Source organism: Thunnus albacares, chromosome 20, assembly GCF_914725855.1.
Source record: "Thunnus albacares chromosome 20, fThuAlb1.1, whole genome shotgun sequence".
Lineage (NCBI taxonomy): Eukaryota > Metazoa > Chordata > Actinopteri > Scombriformes > Scombridae > Thunnus > Thunnus albacares.
Genome location: NC_058125.1, coordinates 23,951,958 through 23,968,752, shown reverse-complemented (window position 1 = coordinate 23,968,752; position 16,795 = coordinate 23,951,958). Strand labels below are relative to the sequence as shown.

Below are 16,795 nucleotides of genomic sequence, written 5' to 3'. Positions count from 1 at the left end.
TGTTTCTCTTGAGCCTGCAGTCTAGGTTTGCTGTATTGGGATCTGTAAAGTTTCGTGTTGGTCATTCAGATAAGTTTGTTGCAGCACCATCTCAGATTTTGTTCAAACCTTGTCTATATCATGAATGGGTCCCAAAAGCAAGGCCTGTAAAATATTTCTGATCAAATCCTGTGTTTTCATATTTTTTTTCAGCTCTTGATATCATTTCATTTTTATAGCCACAAAAATGTCTTATCTGGGAAGCCATGTTTGGTCATTAATATCTTGCCAAGTGTTAATCCTAACCTCACCAAACTTTGTAGGGTTGAAGACAAACATGTTTTCTGTTTGCCAAAACCAATAAAAGCCTGTACTGCATGCTATGTTGTTTTTTTTTATAAGGCCTTTTATTTGGAAAAAAGAGCAGATTTAATAAACAAGATTGATATTGAGGGTACTACAAACCCACATTTTTGCACAAATATGATATTAATCATTATGTTTTTCTGCAAATACAACATTTTAATAATTTTGTGCCAATATTTGAGGTCTCTACCACTAATGGACATGAAGATATTATGAATAAAACAAGGCTTGGAAGCATATTTTGGTCATTTTCATAGGACTGAGAATGGTATGTGTGGTAGCTAGTAGGAACATAAAACTGTGCATGGGAATTGCTTGATGTATGGTTTGTTAGTTTTGGGACCCAAACATTATCATCATCATCTGCAATCCAGTTTGATTTTACTGCTGCTGGCTGATGCTGAAGAGAGATTTCAACGTCTAAATCATTACCGCAGGTGAACGTGTGTGTTTTAGATAAGACAAACACACAGACATGTGCTGTCATTTCCCTTTGATGAGTCAGCTTTAGTCTCACCGGGAAATCTGAAGCTTTCAGACTCTGGCTGCCAGCCAAAGAGTCCATTTGAATGAATGAATGACGAACCAGGTGTCAGTCATCCATGTCCATTTCTTTAATGGACAAGAAATTGTTAAACTGTGATTTCTGCGGTGACATGCAGCAGCGCTTCACTGACGAGTAAGGAGAGAGCGGGTGCTAATCAAATTATATCTTCGGGATCACCAAAGTTATTAAAAATCCTCCTGAGGGGAAGATGAATGTCGGCACCAACTTTCATCTCGATCCATTGAACAGGAATCTAAACTTTTAACTCTGAACCAAAAACTTTGAGCTGCTGGCGGCATCAGCAGGGCTAAAACATTTCATTTAAACTATTATAAAACTGAGAAAAGCAACATGTCTGGTGTTTTTTCTTGATAAATGACCATTGATTAAGCATTGAAACAAATATCAAATTGGTACTAGTGTCTGTAAATATATTATAATCAGTATCAGAGATTATCCATTATTGATCCATTTCTCAAAATCCGACGATTGAATAATTATTGGTTTAAACCCAGTGTGAACAGCCATGTGATCAACAGAAACGTATCGATAAAAGGATCCCATGCTGAGTTCATGCTGACTGTATGATGCTTACAAGCCACTTTCAACTAATGGAGTTCACAGCAGAGCAGCCAGGAAACAGCTGCAGAGCTTCATCTGCACTCAGCAGCTGGTTCCTCACCATCAGACCTGCCGGGACTCGTCAGCATCCTCTACATATTTTTCTGAGGTTCACTTGTTTCTAACCTCCAAACAAACAATCAACTAGATGCTCGGGATAAACTCCAAAATATCACCGATTAGCTGCTGAAGTGGCTGCAGGCGATTCAGAGTTCCTCAGAGTCTGTTTATTAGCTCTGGTTCGTACTTGAAGTCAGGCTGATGTGATTGATGGACTGACAGGCTGAGAGGGAGATATGGAAGTATATCAATATGTCTGCCCCTCAGCAGCTGCTATATTTAGCTGTGTAATTTCAGCAGAGACAGAGTTGGATTCGATCCAAACGTTAAAGGAAAAAAAAATAGCATAAAACATGTGAACAGGCCCAGGCGGAGGGCACAGTGGAGGTCATTAGCTGACTGAGTTTCCATGAGGTTTATGTGAAGGACAACAGGGAGGTTTAATGTTTAATCGAAGCTGCCAGTTTCACACAGGATGTGTCAAACATGAACTATTTTATTATGGTTTGTTTCAAATAGCTGCCTCAGTTTTGGCTTTCCATTCTCTTTTTTACTGGCAAAGAATATCAGGGTTTCTGCAGGGTTCACCAAATTACCTTTAAGACTTTTTAATAGCACATAAAATGCAATTTAACACCTTTTTCCCAGTCAAACTGGTCAAAGACTGACGGAAACCCAGTAGGGACAATAAGGCTTACAATTATTCATTAAGTTCATGAATTTATTGACATTTATATCACATATTTGTCAGCACTTCTCAGCTGTAAATCACAATAATTTCCTCCCATTCTCACAATAGACTCACAATACTGAAGCTAATCAGCCTCATAGTTTATAGAGCTGCAGATCATTAGCTGATTTATCAATTAGTCGATGGACAGAAGGTATATCAGCAACTATTTTGATCAACTGAATACTCAGTTTTAGTCATTTCTTAAGCAAAAACGCCACAAATTTGCTTCTCAAATGTGATGATTTAATACTTTTCTTTGTCATTCATGACAGTTAACTGAAAAAATGGGTTTTGGACTGTTGGTCAGACAAAATAAGACATTTAAAGACGTCATCTTTGACTCTGGGAACTATTTTCTGGTATTTTATAGACAAAACAGTTAAATTGAGTAAATAATTGTCAGATTAAATGGATCATTAGTTGCAGTCATAACAGTTTTGAATCAGGACCTCCAGTATTTGGATGAAGTAGCTGATAAAGTAAAAGTCAGACTCCAGCTGTTATTTCAGTATCTCTTACTTTTAATCACCATTTAATATCTGCTGTTTCTGCTCAGTTTCCTCCTTAACAGAATCATTGATTTTTAGTTATTTATAGATGTTATTTGCAAATGTTGAAACCTAAACTTGAGGGAATTTGAGAAGATTCAGAATCAATATAATGTTCTTAAACTCCAGCTTTTATCTAGCATCTCTTTGTCTTTCTGATGTTCTCCTTTCCATCCTCGACCTCCTTCTTCTCTATTCAAGCCCTCCTCCTCCTCCTCTTCTTTCAATAAACATCCCATTATTCCTCCCTCTCCTCCTCCTCCTCCTCTTGCACTGTACATCATTCAGTCGTACACTGAGTCATCAATGTCCTCATGCTCCAATTCTCCGCTCACTGAGCTGAGAGGAATCGAGGGCCGGCAGAGAGAAAACCTAGAAAAGGTCAACTACATCCATCTGGGGCCTCAGATTTTACCTTTTAGATTAAAATGCTTCGTGGTTTTTTTTTTGTTTTTTTTTTTTATTCACAGCACTTTTATATTGTAATCAATTCATCAGTAGTAGAAGTAACACTAACAAAAACAGGAAATTAAACAGTGCATGCACATAAATGGGATTTAATTATAACATACATCATGTTTAAAAACTATCAAATATTAGCAGCTAGATAAAAACAAATAGAATTATAAATGTATTATTTTAGTTTACATTCTTTGCTATCATTAAAAACCTTTTATTTCAGAAATTATTTTGCAAAAACTTAAATATACGGTATTAAATTGATTAATTATGATAAAATTAGGCTTTTTATATAAAATAAAATATTACATTTAATTTTAAAATGTTTATTACAAACCAGTTTATAATCTTACTCCTTTATGCGTAATAAAATATCTGTTGTATCTAGTGATTTCTGTCCATAATTACGTAATTATGGACGATTAATAATTCATTATCGATTAATCTGTTGATTATTTTCTTGAATATTCGTTCAGTTGTTTGGTCTATAAAAAAAAAAAAAAAAATCAGAAAATGGTGAAACACTATCACTGTTTCACACAAAATATATTCAGTTTACTGTCATAGAGGACCAAAGAAACCAGAAACAGAGAAATTCTGGCATTTTTTCTCAAAAAAATCATTCAAAATTATTTGTCGATTGTCAAAATAGTTGGCGAATAATTTACTGCTCTAATATTTACAGAGTAAAATGAACACGAGACGGTTCTTTGGCTGTTTTTGACCTCTGGAGTTTCACTTTTCTTCCTGACTTTTGTTTTTGGGAGATGAAACAGGTTGTCAGTGAACTTTTTACTTATACATTCAGTATCAACGTTTTCTGACTTGCCCGATGCATTAATTGACAATATTCCTTCATTACACATTTTCTGCTGCAAATCAGAATTTCTAGGTTGTTTTTTGTAAACAGTGGAACAATGTCACTGCCTGTTCGAGTCCTGATTCTGCCTCTCAGGGTTAATTTCTAAATGATGGTCTCATTGTCTCCTGGCAGATGCTGTTCTCGTCGTATTAAAAAACAGCTCCGGGCTCTCAGGTGAGTCTTTGCACTCTGTGAGGTCCGATTTCATTCACACTCTCAGACTGAGAAGAGGAAAAAAGCTGCTGGAGCTGAACTCACAGATGGACCAGCGAGCCACACAACAGATGGGCTGGACTGACCCCCACGGTGGGTGCAAAACTGGACACCATTAATTTCATCTTCTTCCCCGAGAAGAGGCTGGAGGGTGAAGTTCCACACAATTTCCTATTCCTGAGCAGTTGTGTCCTCTTGCCCGAGTCTTTTAAAAATGTAAGACGAGCTGTGAGCAGCAGAGAATAAAAATGCTCACAGGCCAAAGTTCTGCAAATGAAGCCGGATCATATTCCTTTTATCGCTCAATGATAAATGAATCAATAGTAACCTGATCGGCTGGCTGCTGCTGCTGCTGCTGCTCAGACTGAGTCACAAACACAAACAAAGAGAGGAAACTGTAAAATATCCAGACAGTTTATCAGGTTTTGTTCTTCAGTTCTTGAAAAAAGAACATTTAGAGGATGACACATCACACACACGTTTATTTTTAATAACACAATGTCTATTACACTCACTGCGGCGCTGCTACAAATTATTTTGTAAATAAATTATCGATTAATCTGACGATTATTTTCTCAAGTCATCATTAATGTCTATAAAATGTCAGAAAATATTGAAAAATGCCTGTTATAATTCATGAATGCGATGTATTTAAAATGCTTGTTTTACTCAGAGATGTTCAGCTTATTATCATATATGACAAAGAAAAGCATCAAATTCTCAGATCAGAGGCTGAAAACTAACTCTTGCAGCTCTAGACTGTAGTTAAGCTCATAAAACAGAAAAAAATATACTTGAAACATTACAAACAATAAGCTGTAGGTCTCAATTACACAAGTAAAGCATGAATCGAATGCAAGCCGATACGCTGCCTGTGTAGACAGCTGTATTGATTAAATAAAAACGTATCTATACCATCAGAGGTGTGTCAGATGGATGACAATCCTTTAATATCAGTTAAAAACTTCAGTCTCTGAAATTGTCTCTGAAACTAGTGAATGTCTGACACTTTTGCTTAAAAAATGAAAAAAAAAGATTTTTTCATCAATTATCAAAATATCTGCCAATTAATTTTCTGTCAGCTGAGAAATTGATTTTAAATTAAGTAATCTCTTCATCTCTACACTGAAGCATATTGCACTTCCTGGAACACCCACCTGGACTGACAAAGACTCAGCAGTAGTACAGTGAGAAAATGTAACATGCAATTGTGATTACCAGAGGAGTTCCTCAGGGTTCAATCTTAGGTCCTCTCCTTTTTTTCAAATCTACATTCATAACCTAGAGCTGTGCGTTAAAAATGAATTTGTATGCAGATGACACCATGTTTTATATACAGATAAAAGGCACAATTGAACACTCACTTAATACACTATCCAAAGATAAATCACTGATAAATCCAAAAATGGTTATGCATTTGTCTAACTCTTGCTGTATAGATGACGATTGCCAAAATAGTGCCCTACACAAATCTTCAATCTTAGCTGGACAGAAATCTTTTATTTTTTTGTTAAGTCAATTTTTTTTTTTTTTTTTACTTCATTTTTGAGGGCTTTACAATCTGTACAACATTTGACACCTTCTTTCCTTGGATTCTTGATTCAATTAAGAAATTCATATTATCACAGTTTCATTTCATTCATAACTGGTCATACTTACCGCTCATCACTGCATGTATATAAAAAAAATGGAAAATGGACAAGCTACACTGCCTCTTTTTGAAAAGTATAAACCAATGATACAAAACTATTCTTACTTGCCACCATCAACTTTAAAACAAAATGTTCCCTACAACAAACTCAGCGCAGTCAATTTTGGAAGTTCCCTGGATTAAGACTAACCAGGGAAAATCATTGTTCACTTAAAGGACCAGTGTGTCAGATTTAGTGGCATCTAGTGGTGTGTAGGAGAACCTATGGTGGCCATGAGCCCTCCCTAGAGCCAGTTTTCTGTTTGTCCATTCTGGGCTAATGTAGAAACATGGTGGTGGACCATGGCGGGCTCCATGGAATAGGACCCGCTCCCTTTGTAGATATAAAGGTCTCATTCTAAGCTAACGAAAACACAACAATTCTTATTTTTAGGCGATTATATGCTAATTAAAACATACACATAAATATTATATTCCATTTCTGCCAAGTCCGTTCCGCTAGATGCAACTAAATTCTACACACTGGACCTTTAATTTATACTTTACAAATAACGTCACATCAGAACACTCTTGGACTTGGCACACTGGTTTTAGATTGCTGAATGTGATTGCATTTGTACCCATTATGGCATTTTATTTCTCTTTTTTCTGTATATAACTTGCAATTGTATTTATTGCATGTTTTATCATGTCTACATCTTCTAAAACCACTTATGACTGGAACAGAATGGCCTGTGTAGATAAATGCAAACCCTATAAAATCATCTGATTATTGCCTCAGTCTGTCTGCTACTGCTAAGATACTATCTGTTTGGTTGTAGCTCCAAACAACAACAACAACATTATGTACATTATCCCTCTCCTCCCTCCTGAAGATAACATGAACTGTGTGCTGCGTTTAAAAGTTTAAAGGCCAGATGTGATGTAACTGCACTCATGAGTACACACTCGTGTTATCACGCTGGAGACGTTGATAAGTTTATCTGAACTCTGCTGCAGTTTCTCCTGTTCTTTGGTGTGTTTGTCTAAAAGAGAAAATGGCAACAAATATCAGTAGAACACTTGAAAACCTGATAGACGATTACCTGAACCAACCCCGAAACAGCTGTTGTGCACAATTTAAATGATGAATGTCAGCTATCATTCATTCTTTTCTCTCTCTCTCTCTCTCTCTCTCTTTTCTTCCCGTCTTCCTTCGTCTGTCTGTTAATCTCTCGCCATCATGTCCTTGTTTTCCTCCTCTGTGCCTTTAGTGGTTTCAGTCTCTGTACATGCAGATCTCCAGAGGACAGATATTCTTGGCAGAGGGCAGAGACACACAACCTCCTCTTCTGTTTTCCCTCCCTGCCTTCGTTACCAAGCTTTTGTTTCATTTCCTCAATAATTCTGCTGTATAAAATGTGCAGAAGCATAACAGTTTTAATGGCCTTAAGTGATGCCTCGATGCTCCAGCCGACTGGTACAAATCATGTCAGCAGCCTTCCAGACAACATAAACAACACTAAAAAGAATCAACATGATCTGTTCTTCACCATATTTAACATTACACAACAGTTATTTCTCACTTTTGGGAACTAAACAAAAACAAAAAAAATGTCTGCCACAATTTCCTAAAGCCCAATTTAACTTGTAATTCAAATGTCTTATTTTGTCTAACCAACACTCAAAATACCAAAATATCAGATTTACTCACTTAAATTAATTTAGACCCTGGTTCCTGCGGTGGAAACGCAGCTTTTTTTATGTCCTCTATCTAAAGGCATAATTTCCAAACTCTAGACAATGCTGACATGTCCCCATCATATTTCAAAACCCTGCCTTCTGATTGGTGGAGGAAGATCCGCAGACACTTACAAAAGCTGAAAAACTTCCTGCATCTCTTGTGTTTTTTGGGGGAAAAAAATCATTAAGTCTATATTGAGATTTACAGGTGATGTGTAATTATAATATTCTCCTAAACAGACACAAGAACTAAACAAAGATATTACATTATATCTATTATATAAAAGGAAAGTGTTTTCTATTTAAGACACAAATATAATATTGTACATCACTAAGCGATAAGAAATTAATTTGCACTAATTTACCTCAACAGCATCAACAACTGCATCATTTACATCATTTTTAAAGCAAAAATCCCAAATATTATCTGGTTCCAGCCTATCAAATGTGACGATCTGCTGCTTTTCTTTGTCTTATGTGACCTTATGTTGAATATTTTGGTGGTTTTGGACAAAACAAGACATCTTAAGACATCACCTTTACGCTGAAGCAAACCGAGATGGATGTTTGTCACAATTTTTCTGACATTTTAAAAGATCAATTAATCAAGAAGAATTGAAAATGGAAATAATCTTTTCACTATGCCCACTCTCCTTTATATAATTTATCACTTAAATAATTTCAATTACAAAATTCACTGTTATATTTTACTGTTATTGCTGTATTTGATTTTTTTTTTTATCTTTCTGATTGTTCAAAAGTAAAACATCTTTACTCAGACATATCATTATCACATTAAGATAAAATTATCTGTTTACAAAGGAAAAAAACAAATACTGACTGATGTATTATTGGATTTTTATTATTCTTAAATATTGGTATCAGCCTCAAAAACCTAGTTTACGTCCGGCTCTTACTTTAATATAAAACTTCCTTTAATTCAAGACATGCTTCATAAAAATAAAACCTGATGCCTTTGATCTGCGATTTCATAGAATAATTAAGCTACAGACTCTGAAATCTGAGAGTCGGGCGATTATAAACGTCCCGTTAAGTCCGTCTGATCTGCAGTTAAACATGAAATCATCTGCAGGATTTAATAACTATCTGCCTACTGAAACCTGACATGACAGTCACTCGAGGACAAAATTTGTTTTCTGACTCCTCCTCAGTCAGGACGACTCCTTATCAAAATAGAAAAGCCACATTTAGCCGGTGTGTTTTATTATTCATAGCTGTCAGTCGGATGCAGGGTGTGTTTGGGCGTCTGACAGACTGAGCCATGGAGGATATTTGATCCACGGAGCGAAGGGTTTCCTCCGGCCTGATGTCCACACGCTCAGTTAGCCTAAATATCCAGGAGGTGGCCATCAGGATGTTCTGCTCTGGTTATATGTTTTTAAATGGAAGCAGGCATCAGCTTTTTGTTCCTTTTTATATTATTTCTTTGCTTTTGAAAAGACAAAGACAGTAATTATCTTGATGTTTCTCTCCTATAAATACCTCTTTAGATCAGTTAATTTTGTCCGGACCAAAGAAAAAACAATAATCAGTTGTTGTTTTTTAGTTGTGGTCCATTTATGACTGACAGCAGGTCAGCCAGCACTTTACTGAGATGTGTACTAATGTGTTTATTGATCTTCTCTGGAGTCAAAAAGAGTTCACAGAAAAATAATAATTGATTATCAGCATTATCAGTCTGCAGTGTTCACTTCTTTCCCCTCACTTTTAAATTGGACGACATGCTTCATTTTTACTGTTTTTCACTTTCTGATTTATCGGGGAAAATCCCTGCAGTCACATTGGTGATGCGCAAATGAGTTACTACGGTTACCAAATGATCGTGCATAAATGTAGATGCTGTTTATAGCATGCAGATGGCTCATAAGATCACTCTCTTTTAGGCTCGGGTCAGTTTCTGGTTCTGCTGGTCTGGTCCTGTCTACGAGTTTAAACCGGTTTGATTTTATGCCAACCGACGTTTCTCATTACGAGACGTTTAAGTGTCTCATACGGAGCCTCCAGCACTGACAGGGCCAGCGGCTGTGGTCCACACAGCTGGATGCCAAAGCCGAGCTGGAGGAAGTAGGCTGACCCAGGCTAACTGCCAGTGACTGTATATAATATGGACAACATGACAGTGAAGCCAAAACATCTGGATCACCCTCTGGTAGCTGGCTGCAGAATAGATCATAAAGCCCCGCCCACTCCGTGTTAGCAGATGGGACATGAGCCAAACTAAAAAAAAAAAATCAGAGTACACGTTAAATACATTTTTCCCAAAGATGGTTTCTGTCATTTTAAGGTCGTTCTTATCATGCTGAGGTTTGTTCCAGTGCTGATTCTTCTGATAAGTTTGTTTTTAATTAGTTGTTTGACGATATAAAAGAGGAGATGACATCATGATTGACAGCTGCTCTCAAACCTCTGTCAGGCGGCAGGACAGCTGACCGCCAGACTCTGGCTCCAAATGACAACACACAAGCAAGATGGCCGCTCCCGGAGAGATAGAGATATTTTGACTTCACTTTGCATAGCGGCAGGAAGTGGAGACCACATCTCTATACAGTCACCATTCTTAACATTTCATACGCTAAACAATTACTCAAACAAGAAACTAATTAGTAGATTAATTAATAATGAAAATAACAGTCAGTTGCAGCTCTAGAAGTCAGTTTTCCCAGTTGAACATGAGACTTTGAAGGCAACATGTATTGCCTGGGAGCCGTTTCAAACCCTTTAGTGCCGGTACCCCCCGCCCCCCCCCCTCTACCCTGCTGGTTACATAGCAACTTGGCATGGACAACATCTCCGTTGTACTGGAGGCTCTGGACCTCCACTCAGTCCAACACACCCCCACCCCCACCCCCACCCCAACCACCACCACCTTCATTAATCTGCCACAAAGCAGCTCTTTCTCTCTGCTCCACTAAACTCCTCACATGTTAACTCCTTCTGCTGATCCGACCGCACTTCATCCAAAACAGATCGGGAAACAAACTTGTGGAAATCCAGCAGCTAATCAGCAGCACGTCTGTGAAGATTATCAGTCAGCCAGGTCATGGTTATCCAACAAAGGTTGAATCGAGTGCAACTGGACTTTGGATAATCAGCAGCATGTTTCATTACCTGAATATGAGGACTGTAAACCTGCTAATGTGGCCTAAATCCTGAGACGGCCAGGAGAACAGTTGTGCATTTAAAAAAGGAACAACACACTGCACCAGAGTGACAGAAAATTAAACTCACTGATTAATCGATTTTAAAATAATTATACGCAAATATTCAGTGGTTGCAGTTTCTTAAATGTGAGGATTCAATGCTTTCCTTTGTCATATTTGATGGGACACTGAGTATCTTTACATTTTGGACTGTTGCTCAGAAATTAGACAAAACAATTAGGCTAATCATAATTGTTAAGTTGCATCCTTGTTTCAGTCATTTATCAAGTGAAAATGCCAAAACATCTTGCGGTCCAGATGTGAGGAGGATCTGTCTTTACCTTTGGGTTTTCGACTGATGAATCAATTGTGAAAATGTCTTTGAAGAGAGGGGATGAGACGGAAGTCGTTGCTTGAAAAGAGTAAACAAAACAGCACAGATTGTTGGAGCTTTGCAGACTTTTTTTTTACCTTCCACTGATCTGCATAAATAAACATGTGATTTTGTGAATAGGCACCGTTTTCACACAGTCTGTGGAAAAAGATTTAAAAAAAGAGTGTTTATCTTGAAATACTGCAGTGGGGGAAATATCTTCACAGCTGACAGGACTTTCACATGAAAAACAACAAGTCAAGGCCATTATTTCCTTTTGGAGGATCTTACTTTAGTCAAATAATCGTCCCTGTAGTCTGAAAAAAATAAAACCGCTTTAAACAAGCAAAAGTACAAAGTACGCATGTAGAGTTTAAGTACGAGTTTTCAGGAAACAGCGGTCTCAGCACGGTGATTTGATCAGAGTGAGGAAACTCTGCAGACAGTCACCACCCAGTCAGAGACGAGAGGACGCACACAGAGAGATCGAAAAGATTCACCAAACATTTCCTGCCTCCAAAATCCATCAGCAGAGAGAGAGAGAGAGAAAGAGAGAGAGAGAGAGAGAGAGAGAGAGAGAGAGAGAGGCTGCATCAATTATCTATCAGATATTAAATAAACACACAGACAAGAGGAGGAGGAGAAGGGAGTGAACTTCAGGAAAATAAGCATCTGCAGCTATTTGATAAATGACAGAAATGACTGATTCTGAAGTGTTAAAAAAAAACAAATACTTAAGTTTCAGCTTCTCAAACGCCTTGAACTTTGGACTTTTGGGAAACTGTAATGCACACCATCAGTGCATTACATAAAATACATTAAATTACACATTTACAGCCAACCCTCACCTCAGTGTAACAAAGGCTCAAAGAGGAAGGTCAAGAGAGAGACGCTGAACAGAGTCAGCTAACTGAGAGAATAACATGAGTCAGCAGCAGAGAGGCAGGGAGCGAATCAACGATGGAGAAAAGAAAAGACAGAAAGTTTATGTCATTAAAGCGAAGAGTCAGCATAAGAAAGACAGAGTGTCTCTCCTGTTAACAGGATTAATCATTAGTCAGGAGCTTAGTGATGGTTCTGCCTTAAAACTGAGACCGAGAGCTTCTCAGCGATGAACCACAGAGATTAAAGAAGCCTGAAGACGCTGTGAGGTCACAGTCAAATTTAAGGGATCCTCATCAATAATGTTGCCTTAATGATTAAAGACAATGACAGTTGAGAGTTAGACCAGGCTTTCATGGTGTCATCACTGTCAGTGTTTCTGGTTTCTGAGTCGGTTCTGTGCTGGAGACCAGATTCTTCCTCTCAGCGGGGACTCGAGCAGCCAGACGGCAAATTATCAGTCAGAGGAGACAGAAAGAAAGAAAGAAAGAAAGAAAGTCCAACCAAGTGGAAACATCAGGGTGGAGACAGATGGACGAACCGATCAGTCACGGTGTCAGCAGGTTCTCTGCAGTGACACCAGATTAACAGCAGCTTCTGTTCTGTCAGCAGAACACACTGAAAGTGGAACCGAGCAGGACGGATCCAACGGTTCCTGCAGCACAGAGAGACCTGAAGACACAACCAACAAAACATCTGGAGGACAGAACAAAAGTTCTACAAGACAGAACCAGCAGAAGCCAAAGAACTAGAAGACAGAACCTGCAGAACAAAACTACAGTGCAAACAAACCAAACTAGAGAAAAGAACCAACAAAAAACTAGAGAACAGAACCAAATACCAAGAGACCTACAGAGCAAAACCTGCAGAACTAATCAACTATTATGCAGAACCAAAGAACAAAATTACTAGAGAACAGAACACATATAAACCAAAACAACTAGAGAAGACAACCTGAAAAACTAAACTAGAGAACAGAAATAAGAGAACAAAATATGTGGAGGACAGAACCAAAGACCAAAACAACTAGCAAGTAGAACCTGTAGAACAAAACAGCTGAAGATCACAACCTATAGAACGCAACAATGAGAGAACAGAACCTGCAGAACAAAAACAACTAGAGGACAAAGCCAGTGGAGCCAAAGAACGAGTGGAGAGAACCAAACAACTAGACAACAGAACCACAAATCTAAAGAAGGGACACAATATGAACTGATTGATTAAAAGATAAGAATACAAGCATGAAACCAAGGGGGTCTTGGTGGTGCAGGGACAAAAACTCAGCTGAGAGCTCACCTGAATGCAAGTGAACTCTGGTGGGAAGCCAGTGAGGGAACAAAAGACGGAGCCAAAACTGAACTAAAGAATGGAAACAGTGGGGCTAAAGATGCAAGGAATGTGGCCGTTCCCATAAGGAATGCCAAGTCTTTAGCCTCCAGAACATTCCTCTCACACACACACACACACACACACACACACACACACACGGACTTCCAAACACTCTCCGTCTGCAGGGACTTGAACACCACACTGACGTCTTCACATGTGAATAAGAAACTGCTGGTTCAGCAGAAAGTAGTCGCATAAAACACGACATGCAAAGAAGAAGAAGACGACATTTTGACTTTTTATGGATGATGTTATTTCATACGCATATAAGTGTCATTGGTGATAGTTATTATGGCTTTATATTGTGGAGGGAAAACTGGGTTTTATATACATTTCCATTTACCTCTACATACAGGATAACAGATTTATAACAAACCACAGAATACTGTCAAGTCTAGAGCTGAAACGATTAGTCAATTAATAGATTAACTGATCTAGAGAAGGAGATATCATTGTAAACTGAATATTTTTGTTGTATTTGGACTGTTTGTCTTTGCAGATCTGCATCTAACGAGTATTTTCATTGTCAGTTACAGAGCTGCAACAATTAGTTGATTAATCAATGACTTTATCAACAGAAAATTAACCTGCAACTAGCTTGATAATCAATTACTTGTTTTAGCTTTTCTTTTACGCAAAAATACCAAAAAATTAGCTGGTTGCAGCTTCTCAAATGTGATAATTTAAAACTTTTCGTTATCAACTCAATATTTTGTGTTAGGCTATATTTTTACCAGTTTCAACTGTTGATCCGACAAAACAAAACATCTGACAATTTAATCTCTGACTCGAGGAAATTTTCACCATTTTCTGGCATTTCATAGATTAAATATAATCAAAATAATCGTTAGTTGAAGCCAGATAACTATCAGCTAATAGTGATAAATGTCTCAAGGTAACGTCTTCAAATGTCTTGTTTTGCCCAGAAGCCAAAGATATTCAGTTTACTGTCATAAACGACTAAAGAAACCAGAAAATATTCACATTTCAGAAGACGGAACCAGAGAATTTTGACTCTTTTTTCTTAGAAAATGACAAAACGATTAATTGATCAAAATACTTGGCAATAATTCATCTCCTCTTTTGTCTCCTCCTGCTGGTGTAATTACAAAAACATGCTCGCGTCACAGGCTCCGCAGTAGCCTACTCTGTTGCTACTGTTGCAGCTGTAAAATGGTGGATAAATTGTTTTGAGCGTCACACAAACCCTGCGAAATGACCCGTTTCACTATCAGAATTTGACCCGTTCAATCCGATAACATTTGGAAAGTCTAGAAGTGCTGCATGATTAAAATATTTTAATTCCAATCAAGTTAACAGAGAGCTAACAGGAAGTTAGCCACTCCGGAGCGTAAGTCTGTACTGTGCGTGCTGCCCATAGAGCATGCTCAGTACATTTATCCAGCCAGAACGGGAATGTCACACCAGACACCAGATTAAAAACTCTGAATAATATGAAATTAAGAGAGATTTATTGGCACTGCAGGTTTAATAGTTGTCAACCAATTGATTAATCCTTGCAGCTGTAAAAAAACCAAAAACAAAACAATGAATTACTGACTTTTGAGAGGCTGAAACTAGCTACGTTAGGTTATATTTACTTAAAAATGGACTATTCAATTTTAATTTGATTATCAAAATGGTTGAATTTTCTGGTGATCAAATTCAGTTTACAATTATATAAAAGCAGCAAATTTTCACATTTGAGAAGCTGAAACTGTCAAATTTTGGACATTTTTCTTATAAAAAATTTGAATGATTAAAATATTTAACAAAATGGTTGCAGATTTTTTTTCTGCTTATCAATAAATCGATTAATAGTTGTAGCTCTCATTTGAAAACATCACCTTAGACTCTGGGGAACTGATGAACATTTTTTATTACTTTCATTCATTTTTGACGTTTTACATACTAAAAAAAATAATCGATTAATCTAATAACTAGCAGAATAGATTAATCGATCATGGAAATAATCATTAATAGGACTCAAAGGCTCAGCTGGCTCATCTGCTGTCATTCAGAACTACGTTCAGATTTCGCTCAGTTTTAACTCACGCAGTTAGCTAACAGTTAGAGGCCGTGTTTGTCCATATTTAAGCTCTTATATAACTCGAGGATAATGTGTGTAATGTTGTATATCTGTATATATACGTATAAATGAACATGGGTGTATTAAAGTGGCATATAAGTGCTCGATATTTTGGGTTAGCACACCGGGAGACTCGGACTCACCTGCCGGATAAACGCAGCATCAGTCGTCAAAATGCGGAAACGTCGACGTTGAGATGGTTGAATGAAAGCAGCTGAGGATGTGTTCGGTTAAATCCAGCCGGAGAAAGTCTGATAAAAACACAACAAAACGATACAAGTCCAAATATCTGATGATAAAATCCACTGGGAGGTCTGACTCCTGCGGTGTTTCGCTGCCGTTCTCCGGCCTGTGAGAAATGAACACTACGGGGTCTCCGACGGTTATTTATCACCTGCACGGGCTGCCGGTTACCTTCCTCGTGTCCTGTGAGCCGTTAAATGTCAAAATCAAAGCCGTTTGTCCGCCTGAAGTCCGTTTGTGTTGCACATGTCCAGAGGACGAGCTGCTGTCTGCTGCTGCTCGAGCTGCTGAATCATCCACACACACACACAAACATGCACGTGCGCGCACGCGGACAGCGCCTGCCCAAGGCACAGCTGTCACTGACGTCATCTGCACACTGTAAACATAACCCTTTCCTCACCAGACACACCGGAAACACAACGTAAAATACTGTGTTTACCAGCACTGATCCTTTACTGCAGTAAAAGTACCAGTACTGCAATGTAGAAGTTCTCCATTACAAGTAAAAGTACTGCATGGACAATCCTCCTACAGTAAAAGTACATAAGTATTATGAGTTTGATGTAGTTAAGGTGCTGCAGTAAAAGTACATAAGTATTATGAGCTTGATGTAGTTAAAGTATTGCAGTAAAAGTAGTGGTTTGGTCCCTCTGACTGATATATTATTATATATGACATCATTAGATTATTAATAGTGACGCATCAGTGTTAGAGCAGCATGTTACTGTTGCAGCTGCTGGAGGTGGAGCTAGTTGTTTAGTCCAGTGGTTCCCAACCTAGGGGTCACAATGTAAAAATAATTCACTACAAATATAAGTCCTGCATTTAAAATCCTACTTAAGTAGAAGTATAGAGGTATTACCAGCTAAATTTACTTAAAGTAGTACTTAAGTT

General features: G+C 37.9%; 1 protein-coding gene across 3 annotated transcripts in view; it reads right to left on the bottom strand.

Moving 5' to 3' along the window:
* LOC122971469 (serine-rich coiled-coil domain-containing protein 2-like) overlaps positions 1-16,280 on the bottom strand; it is a 64,475-nt gene extending 48,195 nt beyond the window's left edge. For 2 of the 3 annotated variants that reach the window (XM_044338133.1, XM_044338134.1), the window contains exon 1: positions 15,799-16,280. The gene's annotated coding sequence lies outside the window, so the exon portion shown is untranslated. The remainder of the gene's footprint in view (positions 1-15,798) is intronic. The other variant, XM_044338132.1, reaches the window with a different exon arrangement.
* Positions 16,281-16,795: the final 515 nt, after the last annotated feature.